The sequence below is a fragment of the Schistocerca gregaria genome, chromosome 2 (genome assembly GCF_023897955.1).
Source record: "Schistocerca gregaria isolate iqSchGreg1 chromosome 2, iqSchGreg1.2, whole genome shotgun sequence".
Classification (NCBI taxonomy): domain Eukaryota; kingdom Metazoa; phylum Arthropoda; class Insecta; order Orthoptera; family Acrididae; genus Schistocerca; species Schistocerca gregaria.
The window spans coordinates 968,288,987-968,309,792 of NC_064921.1; the positions used below are offsets into that span (position 1 = coordinate 968,288,987).

The window sequence follows — 20,806 nt, forward strand, 5'->3', positions numbered from 1 at the left end:
CCACCTACTGAGATCTTGCCGCACTTGCTAGTTGCAGCATCCAATATGTACCATATTCTCAAAGACGTTTCTTAATCCGACACCTACAACATGAGCTGTGCTGAGGACCAGTGTATGTGATGGCTGAAAGAGCTGCTTGAGTTGTGTGACAGTATGTCGATCGTGTGAAGTGCAAATGTTATCGTGTCACGCACCATCCGCCCACTACGTGGCGTTGTGTGACAGCACGCACTTTTCGACAGTACTCTGTGTCCATAGCTGTTTTCATAGCTAGGCTGCTTCCAGCACAAGGCATCCACCATACGAAAGTGGCTGTTCCGCGATTTTGATTACCTGACCCTTAGACATCATTTCATGTACGAATACTGGCACGAATTCTCGCTACATTCCAAGTTGCTCCCTCCACTTTCAGCCTACTTGGTTGCTTCATTAGCCACGCAAACACTTCCTGAGGACGCTACATGCAATAAATCGCAGCTTAGCGGTTTAATGTCAAGATGCTGCTCAATTTAAGTCCGCTAGAGGCACGCGGTTCCATGGTGTAATGGTTAGCACTCTGGACTTTGAATCCAGCGATCCGAGTTAGAGTCTCGGTGGAACCTGACTCTGTTTTGCGATCGTTTCTAGAAATGTGTACGAGCTGGTAGTTGGAATTGTATAACCAGAATTTTAGCTAGGATCATGTAATGCAAATTGTTAATAGCAGTCCACACGTGAATGGGGAACGCTCCAAATGATAATGCTTTTGCTACTAGGATTAATAACGGCACGTAAGCGGTTCAACTGCGAGAAGACGACCTCAGCTGCTTGCCCCAGCATCTCTCCGTCTTGGGTGCTGCATGCGCGTGAATTTAACAAACGTGCATGCGATGTACTAGTTCCTGGGAAACGAATCGAATAGTTGTACGTGTCAGTCTTTAGGTATAGATATAAGTAATCGAAGACGGCTTAATGCTGCTTCGTAGATTGCTTTCCACAAGACGCACTTGCCAATATCATTGGCCGGTGGCCCGACACGCAGTTTGCCCTGTTGCATGGCTTACTTTCAGAGACTCGCTAGTTTATCGTAGTGCTTGGTTGCCGCGAAAGTGAAAAGTAGGGCCTGTGCGGGATTTGATCCCGGGACCTCCTGAACGCAAAACAGGAATCATACGCCTAGACCAACAGGCCGCACAAGGAAGAAGGTGTGCACCCCGCCACCTACTAAGATCTTGCAGCACTTGCTAGTTGCAGCATCCAATATGGACCATATTCTCAAAGAGGTTTCTTAATCCGACACCTACAACATGAGCTGTGCTGAGGACCAGTGTATGTGATGGCTGAAAGAGCTGCTTGAGTTGTGTGACAGTATGTCGATCGTGTGAAGTGCAAATGTTATCGTGTCACGCACCATCCGCCCACTACGTGGCGTTGTGTGACAGCACGCACTTTTCGACAGTACTCTGTGTCCATAGCTGTTTTCATAGCTAGGCTGCTTCCAGCACAAAGCATCCACCATACGAAAGCGGCTGTTCCGCGATTTTGATTACCTGACCCTTAGACATCATTTCATGTACGAATACTGGCAAGAATTCTCGCTACATTCCAAGTTGCTCCCTCCACTTTCAGCCTACTTGGTTGCTTCATTAGCCACGCAAACACTTCCTGAGGACGCTACATGTAATAAATCGCAGCTTATCGGTTTAATGTCAAGATGCTGCTCAATTTAAGTCCGCTAGAGGCACCCTGTTCCATGGTGTAATGGTTAGCACTCTGCACTTTGCATCCAGCGATCCGAGTTCAAGTCTCGGTAGAAACTGAGTCTGTCTTTTGCGATCGTTTCTAGAAATGTGTACGAGCTGGTAGTTGGAACTGTATAACCAGAATGTTAGTTAGGATCATGTAATGCAAATTGGTAATAGCAGTCCACACGTGAATGGGGAACACTCCAAATCTTTATGCTTTTGCTACTTGGATTAATAACGGAACTTAAGGGGTTCAACTGCGAGAAGACGAATTCGGCTGCTTGTCCCAGCATCTCTCCGTCTTGGGTGCTGCATGCGCGTGCATTTAACAAACGTGCATGCGATGTACTACTTCCTGGGAAACGAATCGAATCGTTGTACGCGTCAGTCTTTAGGTATAGATATAAGTAATCGAAGACGGCTTAATCCTGCTTCGTAGATTGCTTTCCACAAGACGCACTTGCCAATATCATTGGCCGGTGGCCCGACATGCAGTTTGCCCTGTTGCATGGCTTACTTTCAGAGACTCGCTAGTTTATCGTAGTGCTTGGTTGCCGCGAAAGTGAAAAGTAGGGCCTGTGCGGGATTTGATCCCGGGACCTCCTGAACGCAAAGCAGGAATCATACGCCTAGACCAACAGGCCGCACAAGGAAGCAGGTGTGCAACCCCCCACCTACTAAGATCTTGCCGCACTTGCTAGTTGCAGCATCCAATATGGACCATATTCTCAAAGAGGTTTCTTAATCCGACACCTACAACATGAGCTGTGCTGAGGACCAGTGTATGTGATGGCTGAAAGAGCTGCTTGAGTTGTGTGACAGTATGTCGATCGTGTGAAGTGCAAATGTTATCGTGTCACGCACCATCCGCCCACTACGTGGCGTTGTGTGACAGCACGCACTTTTCGACAGTACTCTGTGTCCATAGCTGTTTTCATAGCTAGGCTGCCTTCAGCACAAGGCATCCACCATACGAAAGTGGCTGTTCCGCGATGTTGATTACCTGACCTTTAGACATCATTTCATGTACCATTACTGGCAAGAATTCTCGCTACATTCCAAGTTGCTCCCTCCACTTTCAGCCTACTTGGTTGCTTCATTAGCCACGCAAACACTTCCTGAGGACGCTACATGTAATAAATCGCAGCTTATCGGTTTAATGTCAAGATGCTGCTCAATTTAAGTCTGCTAGAGGCACCCGGTTCCATGGTGTAATGGTTAGCACTCTGGACTTTGAATCCAGCGATCCGAGTTCAAGTCTCGGTGGAAACTGACTCTGTGTTTTGCGATCGTTTCTAGAAATGTGTACGAGCTGGTAGTTGGAATTGTATAACCAGAATGTTAGTTATGATCATGTAATGCAAATTGGTAATAGCAGTCCACACGTGAATGGGGAACACTCCAAATGCTTATGCTTTTGCTACTAAGATTAATAACGGAACGTAAGGGGTTCAACTGCGAGAAGACGACCTCAGCTGCTTGTCCCAGCATCTCTCCGTCTTGTGTGCTGCATGCGCGTGCATTTAACAAACGTGCATGCGATGAACTACTTCCTAGGAAACGAATCGAATAGTTGTAAGTGTCAGTCTTTAGGTATAGATAGAAGTAATCGAAGACGGCTTAATCCTGCTTCGTAGATTGCTTTTCACAAGACGCACTTGCCAATATCATTAGCCGGTGGCCCGACACGCAGTTTGCCCTGTTGCATGGCTTACTTTCAGAGACTCGCTAGTTTATCGTATTGCTTGGTTGTCGCGAAAGTGAAAAGTAGGGCCTGTCCGGGATTTGATCCCGGGACTACCTGCACCCAAAGCAGGAATAATACCCCTAGACCAACAGGCCGCACAAGGAAGCAGGTGTGCACCCCGCCACCTACTAAGATCTTGCCGCACTTGCTAGTTGCAGCATCCAATATGGACCATATTCTCAAAGAGGTTTCTTAATCCGACACCTACAACATGAGCTGTGCTGAGGACCAGTGTATGTGATGGCTGAAAGAGCTGCTTGAGTTGTGTGACAGTATGTCGATCGTGTGAAGTGCAAATGTTATCGTGTCACGCACCATCCGCCCACTACGTGGCGTTGTGTGACAGCACGCACTTTTCGACAGTACTCTGTGTCCATAGCTGTTTTCATAGCTAGGCTGCTTCCAGCACAAGGCATCCACCGTACGAAAGTGGCTGTTCCGCGATTTTGATTACCTGACACTTAGACATCATTTCATGTACGAATACTGGCACGAATTCTCGCTACATTCCAAGTTGCTCCCTCCACTTTCAGCCTACTTGGTTGCTTCATTAGCCACGCAAACAATTCCTGAGGACGCTACACGCAATAAATCGCAGCTTATCGGTTTAATGTCAAGATGCTGCTCAATTTAAGTCTGTCAGAGGCACCCGGTTCCATGGTGTAATGGTTAGCACTCTGGACTTTGAATCCAGCGATCCGAGTTCGAGTCTCGGTGGAACCTGACTCTGTTTTGCGATCGTTTCTAGAAATGTGTACGAGCTGGTAGTTGGAATTGTATATCCAGAATTTTAGCTAGGATCATGTAATGCAAATTGTTAATAGCAGTCCACACGTGAATGGGGAACGCTCCAAATGCTTATGCTTTTGCTACTAGGATTAATAACGGCACGTAAGCGGTTCAACTGCGAGAAGACGACCTCAGCTGCTTGCCCCAGCATCTCTCCGTCTTGGGTGCTGCATGCGCGTGAATTTAACAAACGTGCATGCGATGTACTAGTTCCTGGGAAACGAATCGAATAGTTGTACGTGTCAGTCTTTAGGTATAGATATAAGTAATCGAAGACGGCTTAATGCTGCTTCGTAGATTGCTTTTCACAAGACGCACTTGCCAATATCATTGGCCGGTGGCCCGACACGCAGTTTGCCCTGTTGCATGGCTTACTTTCAGAGACTCGTTAGTTTATCGTATTGCTTGGTTGTCGCGAAAGTGAAAAGTAGGACCTGTCCGGGATTTGAACCCGGGACCTCCTGCACCCAAAGCAGGAATAATACCCTTAGACCAACAGGCCGCACAAGGAAGCACGTGTGCACCCCGACACCTACTGAGATCTTGCCGCACTTGCTAGTTGCAGCATCCAATATGGACCATATTCTCAAAGAGGTTTCTTAATCCGACACCTACAACATGAGCTGTGCTGAGGACCAGTGTATGTGATGGCTGAAAGAGCTGCTTGAGTTGTGTGACAGTATGTCGATCGTGTGAAGTGCAAATGTTATCGTGTCACGCACCATCCGCCCACTACGTGGCGTTGTGTGACAGCACGCAGTTTTCGACAGTACTCTGTGTCCATAGCTGTTTTCATAGCTAGGCTGCCTTCAGCACAAGGCATCCACCATACGAAAGTAGCTGTTCCGCGATGTTGATTACCTGACCTTTAGACATCATTTCATGTACGAATACTGGCACGAATTCTCGCTACATTCCAAGTTGCTCCCTCCACTTTCAGCCTACTTGGTTGCTTCATTAGCCACGCAAACAATTCCTGAGGACGCTACACGCAATAAATCGCAGCTTATCGGTTTAATGTCAAGATGCTGCTCAATTTAAGTTTGCTAGAGGCGCCCGGTTCCATGGTGTAATGGTTAGCACTCTGGACTTTGAATCCAGCGATCCGAGTTCGAGTCTCAGAGGAACCTGACTCTGTTTTGCGATCGTTTCTAGAAATGTGTACGAGCTGGTAGTTGGAATAGTATATCCAGAATTTTAGCTAGGATAATGTAATGCAAATTGTTAATAGCAGTCCACACGTGAATGGGGAACGCTCCAAATGCTTATGCTTTTGCTACTAGGGTTAATAACGGAACGTAAGGCGTTGAACTGCGAGAAGACGACCTCAGGTGCATGCCCCAGCATCTCTCCGTCTTGGGTGCTGCATGCGCGTGCATTTAACAAACGTGCATGCGATGTACTACTTCCTGGGAAACGAATCGAATCGTTGTACGCGTCAGTCTTTAGGTATAGATATAAGTAATCGAAGACGGCTTAATCCTGCTTTGTAGATTGCTTTCCACAAGACGCACTTGCCAATATCATTGGCCGGTGGCCCGACACGCAGTTTGCCCTGTTGCATGGCTTACTTTCAGAGACTCGCTAGTTTATCGTAGTGCTTGGTTGCCGCGAAAGTGAAAAGTAGGGCCTGTGCGGGATTTGATCCCGGGACCTCCTGAACGCAAAGCAGGAATCATACGCCTAGACCAACAGGCCGCACAATTAAGCATGTGTGCACCCCGCCACCTACTAAGATCTTGCAGCACTTGCTAGTTGCAGCATCCAATATGGACCATATTCTCAAAGAGGTTTCTTAATCCGACACCTACAACATGAGCTGTGCCGAGGACCAGTGTATGTGATGGCTGAAAGAGCTGCTTGAGTTGTGTGACAGTATGTCGATCGTGTGAAGTGCAAATGTTATCGTGTCACGCACCATCCGCCCACTACGTGGCGTTGTGTGACAGCACGCACTTTTCGACAGTACTCTGTGTCCATAGCTGTTTTCATAGCTAGGCTGCTTCCAGCACAAAGCATCCACCATACGAAAGCGGCTGTTCCGCGATTTTGATTACCTGACCCTTAGACATCATTTCATGTACGAATACTGGCAAGAATTCTCGCTACATTCCAAGTTGCTCCCTCCACTTTCAGCCTACGTGGTTGCTTCATTAGCCACGCAAACACTTCCTGAGGACGCTACATGCAATAAATCGCAGCTTATCGGTTTAATGTCAAGATGCTGCTCAATGTAAGTCTGCTACAGGCACCCGGTTCCATGGTGTAATGGTTAGCACTCTGGACTTTGAATCCAGCGATCCGAGATCGAGTCTCGGTGGAACCTGACTGTTTTTCGATCGTTTCTAGAAATGTGTACGAGCTGGTAGTTGGAATTGTATATCCAGAAGTTTAGCTAGGATAATGTAATGCAAATTGTTAATAGCAGACCACACGTGAATGGGGAACGCTCCAAATGCTTATGCTTTTGCTACTAGGATTAATAACGGAACGTAAGGGGTTCAACTGCGTGAAGACGACCTCAGGTACATGCCCCAGCATCTCTCCGTCTTGGGTGCTGCATGCGCGTGCATTTAACAAACGTGCATGCGATGTACTAGTTCCTGGGAAACGAATCGAATCGTTGTACGTGTCAGTATTTAGGTATAGATAGAAGTAATCGAAGACGGCTTAATCCTGCTTCGTAGATTGCTTTTCACAAGACGCACTTGCCAATATCATTGGCCGGTTGCCCGACACACAGTTTGCCCTGTTGCATGGCTTACTTTCAGAGACTCGCTAGTTTATCGTAGTGCTTGGCTGTCGCGAAAGTGAAAAGTAGTGCCTGTCCGGGATTTGAAACCGGGACCTCCTGCACCCAAAGCAGGAATCATACCCCTAGACCAACAGGCCGCACAAGGAAGCATGTGTGCACCCCGCCACCTAATGAGATCTTGCCGCACTTGCTAGTTGCAGCTTCCAATCTGGACCATATTGTCAAAGAGGTTTCTTAATCCGACTCCTACAACATGAGCTGTGCTGAGGACAAGTGTATGTGAAGGCTGAAAGAGCTGCTTGAGTTGTGTGACAGTATGTCGATCGTGTGAAGTGCAAATGTTATCGTGTCACGCACCATCCGCCCACTACGTGGTGTTGTGTGACAGCACGCACTTTTCGACAGTACTCTGTGTCCACAGCTGTTTTCATAGCTAGGCTGCTTCCAGCACAAGGCATCCACCATACGAAAGTTGCTGTTCCGCGATTTTGATTATCTGACCCTTAGACATCATTTCATGAACGAATACTGGCAAGAATTCTCGCTACATTCCAAGTTGCTCCCTCCACTTTCAGCCTACTTGGTTGCTTCATTAGCCACGCAAACACTTCCTGAGGACGCTACATGCAATAAATCTCAGCTTATCGGTTTAATGTCAAGATGCTGCTCAATTTAAGTATGCTAGAGGCACCCGGTTCCATGGTGTAATGGTTAGCACTCTGGACTTTGAATCCAGCGATCCGAGATCGAGTCTCGGTGGAACCTGACTCTGTTTTTCGATCGTTTCTAGAAATGTGTACGAGCTGGTAGTTGGAATTGTATATCCAGAATTTTAGCTAGGATCATGTAATGCAAATTGTTAATAGCAGACCACACGTGAATGGGGAACGCTCCAAATGCTTATGCTTTTGCTACTAGGATTAATAACGGAACGTAAGGGGTTCAACTGCGTGAAGACGACCTCAGGTGCATGCCCCAGCATCTCTCCGTCTTGGGTGCTGCATGCGCGTGCATTTAACAAACGTGCATGCGATGTACTTGTTCCTGGGAAACGAATCGAATCGTTGTACGTGTCAGTCTTTAGGTATAGATATAAGTAATCGAAGACGGCTTAATCCTGCTTCGTAGATTGCTTTTCACAAGACGCACTTGCCAATATCATTGGCCGGTGGCCCGATACGCAGTTTGCCCTGTTGCATGGCTTACTTTCAGAGACTCGCTAGTTTATCGTATTGCTTGGTTGTCGCGAAAGTGAAAAGTAGGGCCTGTCCGGGATTTGAACCCGGGACTACCTGCACCAAAGCAGGAATAATACCCCTATACCAACAGGCCGCACAAGGAAGCAGGTGTGCACCCCGCCACCTACTGAGATCTTGCCGCACTTGCTAGTTGCAGCATCCAATATGGACCATATTTTCAAAGAGGTTTCTTAATCCGACACCTACAACATGAGCTGTGCTGAGGACCAGTGTATGTGATGGCTGAAAGAGCTGCTTGAGTTGTGTGACAGTATGTCGATCGTGTGAAGTGCAAATGTTATCGTGTCACGCACCATCCGCCCACTACGTGGCGTTGTGTGACAGCACGCACTTTTCGACAGTACTCTGTGTCCATAGCTGTTTTCATAGCTAGGCTGCTTCCAGCACAAGGCATCCACCATACGAAAGTGGCTGTTCCGCGATTTTGATTACCTGACCCTTAGACATCATTTCATGAACGAATACTGGCAAAAATTCTCGCTACATTCCAAGTTGCTCCCTCCACTTTCAGCCTACGTGGTTGCTTCATTAGCCACGCAAACACTTCCTGAGGACGCTACATGCAATAAATCGCAGCTTATCGGTTTAATGTCAAGATGCTGCTCAATGTAAGTCTGCTACAGGCACCCGGTTCCATGGTGTAATGGTTAGCACTCTGGACTTTGAATCCAGCGATCCGAGATCGAGTCTCGGTGGAACCTGACTGTTTTTCGATCGTTTCTAGAAATGTGTACGAGCTGGTAGTTGGAATTGTATATCCAGAATTTTAGCTAGGATAGTGTAATGCAAATTGTTAATAGCAGACCACACGTGAATGGGGAACGCTCCAAATGCTTATGCTTTTGCTACTAGGATTAATAACGGAACGTAAGGGGTTCAACTGCGTGAAGACGACCTCAGGTGCATGCCCCAGCATCTCTCCGTCTTGGGTGCTGCATGCGCGTGCATTTAACAAACGTGCATGCGATGTACTAGTTCCTGGGAAACGAATCGAATCGTTGTACGTGTCAGTATTTAGGTATAGATAGAAGTAATCGAAGACGGCTTAATCCTGCTTCGTAGATTGCTTTTCACAAGACGCACTTGCCAATATCATTGGCCGGTTGCCCGACACACAGTTTGCCCTGTTGCATGGCTTACTTTCAGAGACTCGCTAGTTTATCGTAGTGCTTGGCTGTCGCGAAAGTGAAAAGTATGGCCTGTCCGGGATTTGAAACCGGGACCTCCTGCACCCAAAGCAGGAATCATACCCCTAGACCAACAGGCCGCACAAGGAATCATGTGTGCACCCCGCCACCTAATGAGATCTTGCCGCACTTGCTAGTTGCAGCTTCCAATCTGGACCATATTCTCAAAGAGGTTTCTTAATCCGACACCTACAACATGAGCTGTGCTGAGGACAAGTGTATGTGAAGGCTGAAAGAGCTGCTTGATTTGTGTGACAGTATGTCGATCGTGTGAAGTGCAAATGTTATCGTGTCACGCACCATCCGCCCACTACGTGGTGTTGTGTGACAGCACGCACTTTTCGACAGTACTCTGTGTCCATAGCTGTTTTCATAGCTAGGCTGCTTCCAGCACAAGGCATCCACCATACGAAAGTAGCTGCTCCGCGATTTTGATTATCTGACCCTTAGACATCATTCCATGAACGAATACTGGCAAGAATTCTCGCTACATTCCAAGTTGCTCCCTCCACTTTCAGCCTACTTGGTTGCTTCATTAGCCACGCAAACGCTTCCTGAGGATGCTACATGCAATAAATCACAGCTTATCGGTTTAATGTCAAGATGCTGCTCAATTTAAGTATGCTAGAGGCACCCGGTTCCATGGTGTAATGGTTAGCACTCTGGACTTTGAATCCAGCGATCCGAGTTCGAGTCTCGGTGGAACCTGACTCTGTTTTGCGATCGTTTCTAGAAATGTGTACGAGCTGGTAGTTGGAATTGTATATCCAGAATGTTAGTTAGGATCATGTAATGCAAATTGTTAATAGCAGACCACACGTGAATGGGGAACGCTCCAAATGCTTCTGCTTTTGCTACTAGGATTAATAACGGCACGTAAGGGGTTCAACTGCGAGAAGACGACCTCAGCTGCTTGCCCCACCATCTCTCCGTCTTGGGTGCTGCATGCGCGTGCATTTAACAAACGTTCATGCGATGTACTAGTTCCTGGGAAACGAATCGAATCGTTGTACGTGTCAGTATTTAGGTATAGATATAAGTAATCGAAGACGGCTTAATCCTGCTTCGTAGATTGCTTTTCACAAGACGCACTTGCCAATATCATTGGCCGGTGGCCCGACACACACTTTGCCCTGTTGCATGGCTTACTTTCAGAGACTCGCTAGTTTGTCGTATTGCTTGGTTGTCGCGAAAGTGAAAAGTAGGGCCTGTCCGGGATTTGAACCCGGGACTACCTGCTCCAAAGCAGGAATAATACCCCTATACCAACAGGCCGCACAAGGAAACAGGTGTGCACCCCGCCACCTACTGAGATCTTGCCGCACTTGCTAGTTGCAGCATCCAATATGGACCATATTCTGAAAGAGGTTTCTTAATCCGACACCTACAACATGAGCTGTGCTGAGGACCAGTGTATGTGATGGCTGAAAGAGCTGCTTGAGTTGTGTGACAGTATGTCGATCGTGTGAAGTGCAAATGTTATCGTGTCACGCACCATCCGCCCACTACGTGGCGTTGTGTGACAGCACGCACTTTTCGACAGTACTCTGTGTCCATAGCTGTTTTCATAGCTAGGCTGCTTCCAGCACAAGGCATCCACCATACGAAAGTGGCTGTTCCGCGATTTTGATTATCTGACCCTTAGACATCATTTCATGTACGAATACTGGCAAGAATTCTCGCTACATTCCAAGTTGCTCCCTCCACTTTCAGCCTACTTGGTTGCTTCATTAGCCACGCAAACACTTCCTGAGGACGCTACATGCAATAAATCGCAGCTTATCGGTTTAATGTCAAGATGCTGCTCAATTTAAGTCCGCTAGAGCCACCCGGTTCCATGGTGTAATGGTTAGCACTCTGGACTTTGAATCCAGCGATCCGAGTTCAAGTCTCGGTGGAAACTGACTCTGTGTTTTGCGATCGTTTCTAGAAATGTGTACGAGCTGGTAGTTGGAAATGTATAACCAGAAAGTTAGTTAGGATCATGTAATGCAAATTGGTAATAGCAGTCCACACGTGAATGGGGAACGCTCCAAATGCTTATGCTTTTGCTACTACGATTAATAACGGCACGTAAGGGGTTCAACTGCGAGAAGACGACCTCAGCTGCTTGCCCCAGCATCTCTCCGTCTTGGGTGCTGCATGCGCGTGCATTTAACAAACGTTCATGCGATGTACTAGTTCCTGGGAAACGAATCGAATCGTTGTACGTGTCAGTATTTAGGTATAGATGTAAGTAATCGAAGACGGCTTAATCCTGCTTCGTAGATTGCTTTTCACAAGACGCACTTGCCAATATCATTGGCCGGTGGCCCGACACACAGTTTGCCCTGTTGCATGGCTCACTTTCAGAGACTCGCTAGTTTATCGTAGTGCTTGGCTGTCGCGAAAGTGAAAAGTAGTGCCTGTCCGGGATTTGAAACCAGGACCTCCTGCACCCAAAGCAGGAATCATACCCCTAGACCAACAGGCCGCACAAGGAAGCATGTGTGCATGTGTGCAAGTTGGTAATAGCAGTCCACACGTGAATGGGGAACGCTCCAAATGCTTATGCTTTTGCTACTAGGATTAATAACGGCACGTAAGAGGTTCAACTGCGAGAAGACGACCTCAGCTGCTTGTCCCAGCATCTCTCCGTCTTGGGTGCTGCATGCGCGTGCATTTAACAAACGTGCATGCGATGTACTAGTTCCTGGGAAACGAATCGAATCGTTGTACGCGTCAGCGTTTAGGTATAGATATAAGTAATCGAAGACGGCTTAATCCTGCTTCGTAGATTGCTTTCCACAAGACGCACTTGCCAATATCATTGGCCGGTGGCCCGACACGCAGTTTGCCCTGTTGCATGGCTTACTTTCAGAGACTCGCTAGTTTATCGTAGTGCTTGGTTGCCGCGAAAGTGAAAAGTAGGGCCTGTCCGGGATTTGATCCCGGGACCTCCTGCACGCAAAGCAGGAATAATACCCCTATACCAACAGGCCGCACAAGGAAGCAGGTGTGCACCCCGCCACCTACTGAGATCTTGCCGCACTTGCTAGTTGCAGCATCCAATATGGACCATATTCTCAAAGAGGTTTCTTAATCCGACACCTACAACATGAGCTGTGCTGAGGACCAGTGTATGTGATGGCTGAAAGAGCTGCTTGAGTTGTGTGACAGTATGTCGATCGTGTGAAGTGCAAATGTTATCGTGTCACGCACCATCCGCCCACTACGTGGCGTTGTGTGACAGCACGCACTTTTCGACAGTACTCTGTTTCCTAGCTGTTTTCATAGCTAGGCTGCTTCCAGCACAAGGCATCCACCATACGAAAGTGGCTGTTCCGCGATTTTGATTACCTAACCCTTAGACACTATTTCATGTACGAATACTGGCACGAATTCTCGCTACATTCCAAGTTGCTCCCTCCACTTTCAGCCTACTTGGTTGCTTCATTAGCCACGCAAACACTTCCTGAGGACGCTACATGCAATAAATCGCAGCTTATCGGTTTAATGTCAAGATGCTGCTCAATTTAAGTCTGCTAGAGGCACCCGGTTCCATGGTGTAATGGTTAGCACTCTGGACTTTGAATCCAGCGATCCGAGTTCGAGTCTCGGTGGAACCTGACTCTGTTTTGCGATCGTTTCTAGAAATGTGTACGAGCTGGTAGTTGGAATTGTATATCCAGAATTTAAGCTAGGATCATGTAATGCAAATTGTTATTAGCAGTCCACACGTGAATGGGGAACGCTCCAAATGCTTATGCTTTTGCTACTAGGATTAATAACGGCACGTAAGGGGTTCAACTGCGAGAAGACGACCTCAGCTGCTTGCCCCAGCATCTCTCCGTCTTGGGTGCTGCATGCGCGTGCATTTAACAAACGTTCATGCGATGTACTAGTTCCTGGGAAACGAATCGAATCGTTGTACGTGTCAGTATTTAGGTATAGATATAAGTAATCGAAGACGGCTTAATCCTGCTTCGTAGATTGCTTTTCACAAGACGCACTTGCCAATATCATTGGCCGGTGGCCCGACACGCAGTTTGCCCTGTTGCATGGCTTACTTTCAGAGACTCGCTTGTTTAACGTAGTCCTTGGCTTTCGCGAAAGTGAAAAGTAGTGCCTGTCCGGGATTTGAAACCGGGACCTCCTGCACCCAAAGCAGGAATCATACCGCTAGACCAACAGGCCGCACAAGGAAGCAAGTGTGCATCCCGCCACCTAATGAGATCTTGCCGCACTTGCTAGTTGCAGCATCCAATCTGGACCATATTCTCAAAGAGGTTTCTTAATCCGACTCCTACAACATGAGCTGTGCTGAGGACCAGTGTATGTGATGGCTGAAAGAGCTGCTTGAGTTGTGTGACAGTATGTCGATCGTGTGAAGTGCAAATGTTATCGTGTCACGCACCATCCGCCCACTACGTGGCGTTGTGTGACAGCACGCACTTTTCGACAGTACTCTGTGTCCATAGCTGTTTTCATAGCTAGGCTGCTTCCAGCACAAGGCATCCACCATACGAAAGTGGCTGTTCCGCGATTTTGATTACCTGACCCTTAGACATCATTTCATGTACGAATACTGGCAAGAATTCTCGCTACATTCCAAGTTGCTCCCTCCACTTTCAGCCTACGTGGTTGCTTCATTAGCCACGCAAACACTTCCTGAGGACGCTACATGTAATAAATCGCAGCTTATCGGTTTAATGTCAAGATGCTGCTCAATTTAAGTCTGCTAGAGGCACCCGGTTCCATGGTGTAATGGTTAGCACTCTGGACTTTGAATCCAGCGATCCGAGTTCGAGTCTCGGTGGAACCTGACTGTTTTGCGATCGTTTCTAGAAATGTGTACGAGCTGGTAGTTGGAATTGTATATCCAGAATTTTAGCTAGGATCATGTAATGCAAATTGTTAATAGCAGTACACACGTGAATGGGGAACGCTCCAAATGCTTATGCTTTTGCTACTAGGATTAATAACGGCACGTAAGGGGTTCAACTAAGAGAAGACGACCTCAGCTGCTTGCCCCAGCATCTCTCCGTCTTGGGTGCTGCATGCGCGTGCATTTAACAAACGTTCATGCGATGTACTAGTTCCTGGGAAACGAATCGAATCGTTGTACGTGTCAGTATTTAGGTATAGATATAAGTAATCGAAGACGGCTTAATCCTGCTTCGTAGATTGCTTTTCACAAGACGCCCTTGCCAATATCATTGGCCGGTGGCCCGACACACACTTTGCCCTGTTGCATGGCTTACTTTCAGAGACTCGCTAGTTTATCGTATTGCTTGGTTGTCGCGAAAGTGAAAAGTAGGGCCTGTCCGGGATTTGAAACCGGGACCTCCTGCACCCAAAGCAGGAATCATACCGCTAGACCAACAGGCCGCACAAGGGACCATGTGTGCACCCCGCCACCTAATGAGATCTTGCCGCACTTGCTAGTTGCAGCATCCAATCTGGACCATATTCTCAAAGAGGTTTCTTAATCCGACTCCTACAACATGAGCTGTGCTGAGGACCAGTGTATGTGAAGGCTGAAAGAACTGCTTGAGTTGTGTAACAGTATGTCGATCATGTGAAGTGCAAATGTTATCGTGTCACGCACCTTCCGCCCACTACGTAGCGTTGTGTGACAGCACGCACTTTTCGACAGTACTCTGTGTCCATAGCTGTTTTCATAGCTAGGCTGCTTCCAGCACAAAGCATCCACCATACGAAAGTGGCTGTTCCGCGATTTTGATTACCTGACCCTTACACATCATTTCATGTACGAATACTGGCACGAATTCTCGCTACATTCCAAGTTGCTCCCTCCAATTTCAGCCTACTTGGTTGCTTCATTAGCCACGCAAACACTTCCTGAGGACGCTACATGTAATAAATCGCAGCTTATCGGTTTAATGTCAAGATGCTGCTCAATTTAAGTCTGCTAGAGGCACCCGGTTCCATGGTGTAATGGTTAGCACTCTGGACTTTGAATCCAGCGATCCGAGTTCGAGTCTCTGTGGAACGTGACTCTGTTTTTCGATCGTATCTGGAAATGTGTACGAGCTGGTAGTTGGAATTGTATATCCAGAATCTTAGCTAGGATCATGTAATGCAAATTGTTAATAGCAGTCCACACGTGAATGGGGAACGCTCCAAATGCTTATGCTTTTGCTACTAGGATTAATAATGGCACGTAAGGGGTTCAACTGCGAGAAGACGACCTCAGCTGCTTGTCCCAGCATCTCTCCGTCTTGGGTGCTGCATGCGCGTGCATTTAACAAACGTGCATGCGATGTACCAGTTCCTGGAAAACGAATCGAATCGTTGTACGTGTCAGTCTTTAGGTATAGATATAAGTAATCGAAGACGGCTTAATCCTGCTTCGTAGATTGCTTTTCACAAGACGCACTTGCCAATATCATTGGCCGGTGGCCCGACACACAGTTTGCCCTGTTGCATGGCTTACTTTCAGAGACTCGCTAGTTTATCGTAGTGCTTGGCTGTCGCGAAAGTGAAAAGTAGTGCCTGTCCGGGATTTGAAACCGGGACCTCCTGCACCCAAAGCAGGAATCATACCGCTAGACCAACAGGCCGCACAAAGAAGCAGGTGTGCACCCCGCCACCTAATGAGATCTTGCCGCACTTGCTAGTTGCAGCATCCAATCTCTACCATATTCTCAAAGAGGTTTCTTAATCCGACTCCTACAACATGAGCTGTGCTGAGGACCAGTGTATGTGAAGGCTGAAAGAACTGCTTGAGTTGTGTAACAGTATGTCGATCATGTGAAGTGCAAATGTTATCGTGTCACGCACCTTCCGCCCACTACGTAGCGTTGTGTGACAGCACGCACTTTTCGACAGTACTCTGTGTCCATAGCTGTTTTCATAGCTAGGCTGCTTCCAGCACAAAGCATCCACCATACGAAAGTGGATTGTTCCGCGATTTTGATTACCTGACCCTTACACATCGTTTCATGTACGAATACTGGCAAGAATTCTCGCTACATTCCAAGTTGCTCCCTCCAATTTCAGCGTACTTGGTTGCTTCATTAGCCACGCAAACACTTCCTGAGGACGCTACATGTAATAAATCGCAGCTTATCGGTTTAATGTCAAGATGCTGCTCAATTTAAGTCTGCTAGAGGCACCCGGTTCCATGGTGTAATGGTTAGCACTCTGGACTTTGAATCCAGCGATCCGAGTTCGAGTCTCTGTGGAACGTGACTCTGTTTTTCGATCGTATCTGGAAATGTGTACGAGCTGGTAGTTGGAATTGTATATCCAGAATCTTAGCTAGGATCATGTAATGCAAATTGTTAATAGCAGTTCACACGTGAATGGGGAACGCTCCAAATGCTTATGCTTTTGCTACTAGGATTAATAACGGCACGTAAGGGGTTCAACTGCGAGAAGACGACCTCAGCTGCTTGTTCCAGCATCTCTCCGTCTTGGGTGCTGCATGCGCGTGCATTTAACAAACGTGCATGGGATGTACTAGTTCCTGGAAAACGAATCGAATCGTTGTACGTGTCAGTCTTTAGGTATAGATATACGTAATCGAAGACGGCTTAATCCTGCTTCGTAGATTGCTTTTCACAAGACGCACTTGCCAATATCATTGGCCGGTGGCCCGACACACAGTTTGCCCTGTTGCATGGCTTACTTTCAGAGACTCGCTAGTTTATCGTAGTGCTTGGCTGTCGCGAAAGTGAAAAGTAGTGCCTGTCCGGGATTTGAAACCGGGACCTCCTGCACCCAAAGCAGGAATCATACCCCTAGACCAACAGGCCGCACAAGGAAGCATGTGTGCATGTGTGCAAATTGGTAATAGCAGTCCACACGTGAATGGGGAACGCTCCAAATGCTTATGCTTTTGCTACTAGGATTAATAACGGCACGTAAGGGGTTCAACTGCGAAAAGACGACCTCAGCTGCTTGTCCCAGCATCTCTCCATCTTGGGTGCTGCATGCGCGTGCATTTAACAAACGTGCATGGGATGTACTAGTTCCTGGAAAACGAATCGAATCGTTGTACGTGTCAGTCTTTAGGTATAGATATACGTAATCGAAGACGGCTTAATCCTGCTTCGTAGATTGCTTTTCACAAGACGCACTTGCCAATATCATTGGCCGGTGGCCCGACACACAGTTTGCCCTGTTGCATGGCTTACTTTCAGAGACTCGCTAGTTTATCGTAGTGCTTGGCTGTCGCGAAAGTGAAAAGTAGTGCCTGTCCGGGATTTGAAACCGGGACCTCCTGCACCCAAAGCAGGAATCATACCCCTAGACCAACAGGCCGCACAAGGAAGCATGTGTGCATGTGTGCAAATTGGTAATAGCAGTCCACACGTGAATGGGGAACGCTCCAAATGCTTATGCTTTTGCTACTAGGATTAATAACGGCACGTAAGGGGTTCAACTGCGAAAAGACGACCTCAGCTGCTTGTCCCAGCATCTCTCCATCTTGGGTGCTGCATGCGCGTGCATTTAACAAACGTGCATGCGATGTACTAGTTCCTGGGAAACGAATCGAATCGTTGTACGCGTCAGCGTTTAGGTATAGATATAAGTAATCGAAGACGGCTTAATCCTGCTTCGTAGATTGCTTTCCACAAGACGCACTTGCCAATATCATTGGCCGGTGGCCCGACACGCAGTTTGCCCTGTTGCATGGCTTACTTTCAGAGACTCGCTAGTTTATCGTAGTGCTTGGTTGCCGCGAAAGTGAAAAGTAGGGCCTGTCCGGGATTTGATCCCGGGACCTCCTGCACGCAAAGCAGGAATAATACCCCTATACCAACAGGCCGCACAAGGAAGCAGGTGTGCACCCCGCCACCTACTGAGATCTTGCCGCACTTGCTAGTTGCAGCATCCAATATGGACCATATTCTCAAAGAGGTTTCTTAATCCGACACCTACAACATGAGCTGTGCTGAGGACCAGTGTATGTGATGGCTGAAAGAGCTGCTTGAGTTGTGTGACAGTATGTCGATCGTGTGAAGTGCAAATGTTATCGTGTCACGCACCATCCGCCCACTACGTGGCGTTGTGTGACAGCACGCACTTTTCGACAGTACTCTGTTTCCTAGCTGTTTTCATAGCTAGGCTGCTTCCAGCACAAGGCATCCACCATACGAAAGTGGCTGTTCCGCGATTTTGATTACCTAACCCTTAGACACTATTTCATGTACGAATACTGGCACGAATTCTCGCTACATTCCAAGTTGCTCCCTCCACTTTCAGCCTACTTGGTTGCTTCATTAGCCACGCAAACACTTCCTGAGGACGCTACATGCAATAAATCGCAGCTTATCGGTTTAATGTCAAGATGCTGCTCAATTTAAGTCTGCTAGAGGCACCCGGTTCCATGGTGTAATGGTTAGCACTCTGGACTTTGAATCCAGCGATCCGAGTTCGAGTCTCGGTGGAACCTGACTCTGTTTTGCGATCGTTTCTAGAAATGTGTACGAGCTGGTAGTTGGAATTGTATATCCAGAATTTTAGCTAGGATCATGTAATGCAAATTGTTATTAGCAGTCCACACGTGAATGGGGAACGCTCCAAATGCTTATGCTTTTGCTACTAGGATTAATAACGGCACGTAAGGGGTTCAACTGCGAGAAGACGACCTCAGCTGCTTGCCCCAGCATCTCTCCGTCTTGGGTGCTGCATGCGCGTGCATTTAACAAACGTTCATGCGATGTACTAGTTCCTGGGAAACGAATCGAATCGTTGTACGTGTCAGTATTTAGGTATAGATATAAGTAATCGAAGACGGCTTAATCCTGCTTCGTAGATTGCTTTTCGCAAGACGCACTTGCCAATATCATTGGCCGGTGGCCCGACACACAGTTTGCCCTGTTTCATGGCTTACTTTCAGAGACTCGCTTGTTTAACGTAGTCCTTGGCTTTCGCGAAAGTGAAAAGTAGTGCCTGTCCGGGATTTGAAACCGGGACCTCCTGCACCCAAAGCAGGAATCATACCGCTAGACCAACAGGCCGCACAAGGAAGCATGTGTGCATCCCGCCACCTAATGAGATCTTGCCGCACTTGCTAGTTGCAGCATCCAATCTGGACCATATTCTCAAAGAGGTTTCTTAATCCGACTCCTACAACATGAGCTGTGCTGAGGACCAGTGTATGTGAAGGCTGATAGAACTGCTTGAGTTGTGTAACAGTATGTCGATCATGTGAAGTGCAAATGTTATCGTGTCACGCACCTTCCGCCCACTACGTAGCGTTGTGTGACAGCACGCACTTTTCGACAGTACTCTGTGTCCATAGCTGTTTTCATAGCTAGGCTGCTTCCAGCACAAGGCATCCACCATACGAAAGTGGCTGTTCCACGATTTTGATTACCTGACCCTTACACATCATTTCATGTACGAATACTGGCACGAATTCTCGCTACATTCCAAGTTGCTCCCTCCAATTTCAGCCTACTTGGTTGCTTCATTAGCCACGCAAACACTTCCTGAGGACGCTACATGTAATAAATCGCAGCTTATCGGTTTAATGTCAAGATGCTGCTCAATTTAAGTCTGCTAGAGGCACCCGGTTCCATGGTGTAATGGTTAACACTCTGGACTTTGAATCCAGCGATCCGAGTTCGAGTCTCGGTGGAACCTGACTGTTTTGCGATCGTTTCTAGAAATGTGTACGAGCTGGTAGTTGGAATTGTATATCCAGAATTTTAGCTAGGATCATGTAATGCAAATTGTTAATAGCAGTCCACACGTGAATGGGGAACGCTCCAAATGCTTATGCTTTTGCTACTAGGATTAATAACGGCACGTAAGGGGTTCAACTAAGAGAAGACGACCTCAGCTGCTTGCCCCAGCATCTCTCCGTCTTGGGTGCTGCATGTGCGTGCATTTAACAAACGTTCATGCGATGTACTAGTTCCTGGGAAACGAATCGAATCGTTGTACGTGTCAGTATTTAGGTATAGATATAAGTAATCGAAGACGGCTTAATCCTGCTTCGTAGATTGCTTTTCACAAGACGCCCTTGCCAATATCATTGGCCGGTGGCCCGACACACAGTTTGCCCTGTTGCATGGCTTACTTTCAGAGACTCGCTAGTTTATCGTATTGCTTGGTTGTCGCGAAAGTGAAAAGTAGGGCCTGTCCGGGATTTGAAACCGGGACCTCCTGCACCCAAAGCAGGAATCATACCGCTAGACCAACAGGCCGCACAAGGAAGCATGTGTGCATCCCGCCACCTAATGAGATCTTGCCGCACTTGCTAGTTGCAGCATCCAATCTGGACCATATTCTCAAAGAGGTTTCTTAATCCGACTCCTACAACATGAGCTGTGCTGAGGACCAGTGTATGTGAAGGCTGAAAGAGCTGCTTGAGTTGTGTAACA

At 47.5% G+C, this 20,806-nt stretch overlaps 25 non-coding genes across 25 annotated transcripts; 13 read left to right on the forward strand and 12 right to left on the reverse strand.

The window, feature by feature from the left end:
• The first annotated feature begins 530 nt into the window (after window positions 1-530).
• On the forward strand, window positions 531-602 carry Trnaq-uug (transfer RNA glutamine (anticodon UUG)). The gene has a single exon. It is a non-coding gene; the product is annotated as a tRNA-Gln (tRNA).
• A 2,322-nt stretch (window positions 603-2,924) lies between these two features.
• On the forward strand, window positions 2,925-2,996 carry Trnaq-uug (transfer RNA glutamine (anticodon UUG)). The gene has a single exon. It is a non-coding gene; the product is annotated as a tRNA-Gln (tRNA).
• A 1,126-nt stretch (window positions 2,997-4,122) lies between these two features.
• Window positions 4,123-4,194, forward strand: Trnaq-uug (transfer RNA glutamine (anticodon UUG)). Its single transcript has one exon. It is a non-coding gene; the product is annotated as a tRNA-Gln (tRNA).
• A 496-nt stretch (window positions 4,195-4,690) lies between these two features.
• Trnap-ugg (transfer RNA proline (anticodon UGG)) lies at window positions 4,691-4,762 on the reverse strand. Its single transcript has one exon. It is a non-coding gene; the product is annotated as a tRNA-Pro (tRNA).
• A 556-nt stretch (window positions 4,763-5,318) lies between these two features.
• On the forward strand, window positions 5,319-5,390 carry Trnaq-uug (transfer RNA glutamine (anticodon UUG)). Its single transcript has one exon. It is a non-coding gene; the product is annotated as a tRNA-Gln (tRNA).
• A 1,124-nt stretch (window positions 5,391-6,514) lies between these two features.
• Trnaq-uug (transfer RNA glutamine (anticodon UUG)) lies at window positions 6,515-6,586 on the forward strand. Its single transcript has one exon. It is a non-coding gene; the product is annotated as a tRNA-Gln (tRNA).
• Window positions 6,587-7,079: 493 nt separating this feature from the next.
• Trnap-ugg (transfer RNA proline (anticodon UGG)) lies at window positions 7,080-7,152 on the reverse strand. Its single transcript has one exon. It is a non-coding gene; the product is annotated as a tRNA-Pro (tRNA).
• A 556-nt stretch (window positions 7,153-7,708) lies between these two features.
• Trnaq-uug (transfer RNA glutamine (anticodon UUG)) lies at window positions 7,709-7,780 on the forward strand. Its single transcript has one exon. It is a non-coding gene; the product is annotated as a tRNA-Gln (tRNA).
• A 1,123-nt stretch (window positions 7,781-8,903) lies between these two features.
• Window positions 8,904-8,975, forward strand: Trnaq-uug (transfer RNA glutamine (anticodon UUG)). Its single transcript has one exon. It is a non-coding gene; the product is annotated as a tRNA-Gln (tRNA).
• A 494-nt stretch (window positions 8,976-9,469) lies between these two features.
• On the reverse strand, window positions 9,470-9,541 carry Trnap-ugg (transfer RNA proline (anticodon UGG)). The gene has a single exon. It is a non-coding gene; the product is annotated as a tRNA-Pro (tRNA).
• Window positions 9,542-10,097: 556 nt separating this feature from the next.
• Window positions 10,098-10,169, forward strand: Trnaq-uug (transfer RNA glutamine (anticodon UUG)). Its single transcript has one exon. It is a non-coding gene; the product is annotated as a tRNA-Gln (tRNA).
• Window positions 10,170-11,292: 1,123 nt separating this feature from the next.
• Window positions 11,293-11,364, forward strand: Trnaq-uug (transfer RNA glutamine (anticodon UUG)). The gene has a single exon. It is a non-coding gene; the product is annotated as a tRNA-Gln (tRNA).
• Window positions 11,365-12,370: 1,006 nt separating this feature from the next.
• Window positions 12,371-12,442, reverse strand: Trnaa-ugc (transfer RNA alanine (anticodon UGC)). The gene has a single exon. It is a non-coding gene; the product is annotated as a tRNA-Ala (tRNA).
• Window positions 12,443-12,997: 555 nt separating this feature from the next.
• On the forward strand, window positions 12,998-13,069 carry Trnaq-uug (transfer RNA glutamine (anticodon UUG)). Its single transcript has one exon. It is a non-coding gene; the product is annotated as a tRNA-Gln (tRNA).
• Window positions 13,070-13,564: 495 nt separating this feature from the next.
• Window positions 13,565-13,637, reverse strand: Trnap-ugg (transfer RNA proline (anticodon UGG)). The gene has a single exon. It is a non-coding gene; the product is annotated as a tRNA-Pro (tRNA).
• A 556-nt stretch (window positions 13,638-14,193) lies between these two features.
• Window positions 14,194-14,265, forward strand: Trnaq-uug (transfer RNA glutamine (anticodon UUG)). Its single transcript has one exon. It is a non-coding gene; the product is annotated as a tRNA-Gln (tRNA).
• Window positions 14,266-14,759: 494 nt separating this feature from the next.
• Trnap-ugg (transfer RNA proline (anticodon UGG)) lies at window positions 14,760-14,831 on the reverse strand. The gene has a single exon. It is a non-coding gene; the product is annotated as a tRNA-Pro (tRNA).
• Window positions 14,832-15,954: 1,123 nt separating this feature from the next.
• Window positions 15,955-16,027, reverse strand: Trnap-ugg (transfer RNA proline (anticodon UGG)). Its single transcript has one exon. It is a non-coding gene; the product is annotated as a tRNA-Pro (tRNA).
• A 1,124-nt stretch (window positions 16,028-17,151) lies between these two features.
• On the reverse strand, window positions 17,152-17,224 carry Trnap-ugg (transfer RNA proline (anticodon UGG)). Its single transcript has one exon. It is a non-coding gene; the product is annotated as a tRNA-Pro (tRNA).
• A 435-nt stretch (window positions 17,225-17,659) lies between these two features.
• On the reverse strand, window positions 17,660-17,732 carry Trnap-ugg (transfer RNA proline (anticodon UGG)). The gene has a single exon. It is a non-coding gene; the product is annotated as a tRNA-Pro (tRNA).
• A 436-nt stretch (window positions 17,733-18,168) lies between these two features.
• Window positions 18,169-18,240, reverse strand: Trnaa-ugc (transfer RNA alanine (anticodon UGC)). Its single transcript has one exon. It is a non-coding gene; the product is annotated as a tRNA-Ala (tRNA).
• Window positions 18,241-18,795: 555 nt separating this feature from the next.
• Trnaq-uug (transfer RNA glutamine (anticodon UUG)) lies at window positions 18,796-18,867 on the forward strand. Its single transcript has one exon. It is a non-coding gene; the product is annotated as a tRNA-Gln (tRNA).
• Window positions 18,868-19,362: 495 nt separating this feature from the next.
• Window positions 19,363-19,435, reverse strand: Trnap-ugg (transfer RNA proline (anticodon UGG)). The gene has a single exon. It is a non-coding gene; the product is annotated as a tRNA-Pro (tRNA).
• A 556-nt stretch (window positions 19,436-19,991) lies between these two features.
• On the forward strand, window positions 19,992-20,063 carry Trnaq-uug (transfer RNA glutamine (anticodon UUG)). The gene has a single exon. It is a non-coding gene; the product is annotated as a tRNA-Gln (tRNA).
• Window positions 20,064-20,557: 494 nt separating this feature from the next.
• Trnap-ugg (transfer RNA proline (anticodon UGG)) lies at window positions 20,558-20,629 on the reverse strand. Its single transcript has one exon. It is a non-coding gene; the product is annotated as a tRNA-Pro (tRNA).
• Window positions 20,630-20,806: the final 177 nt, after the last annotated feature.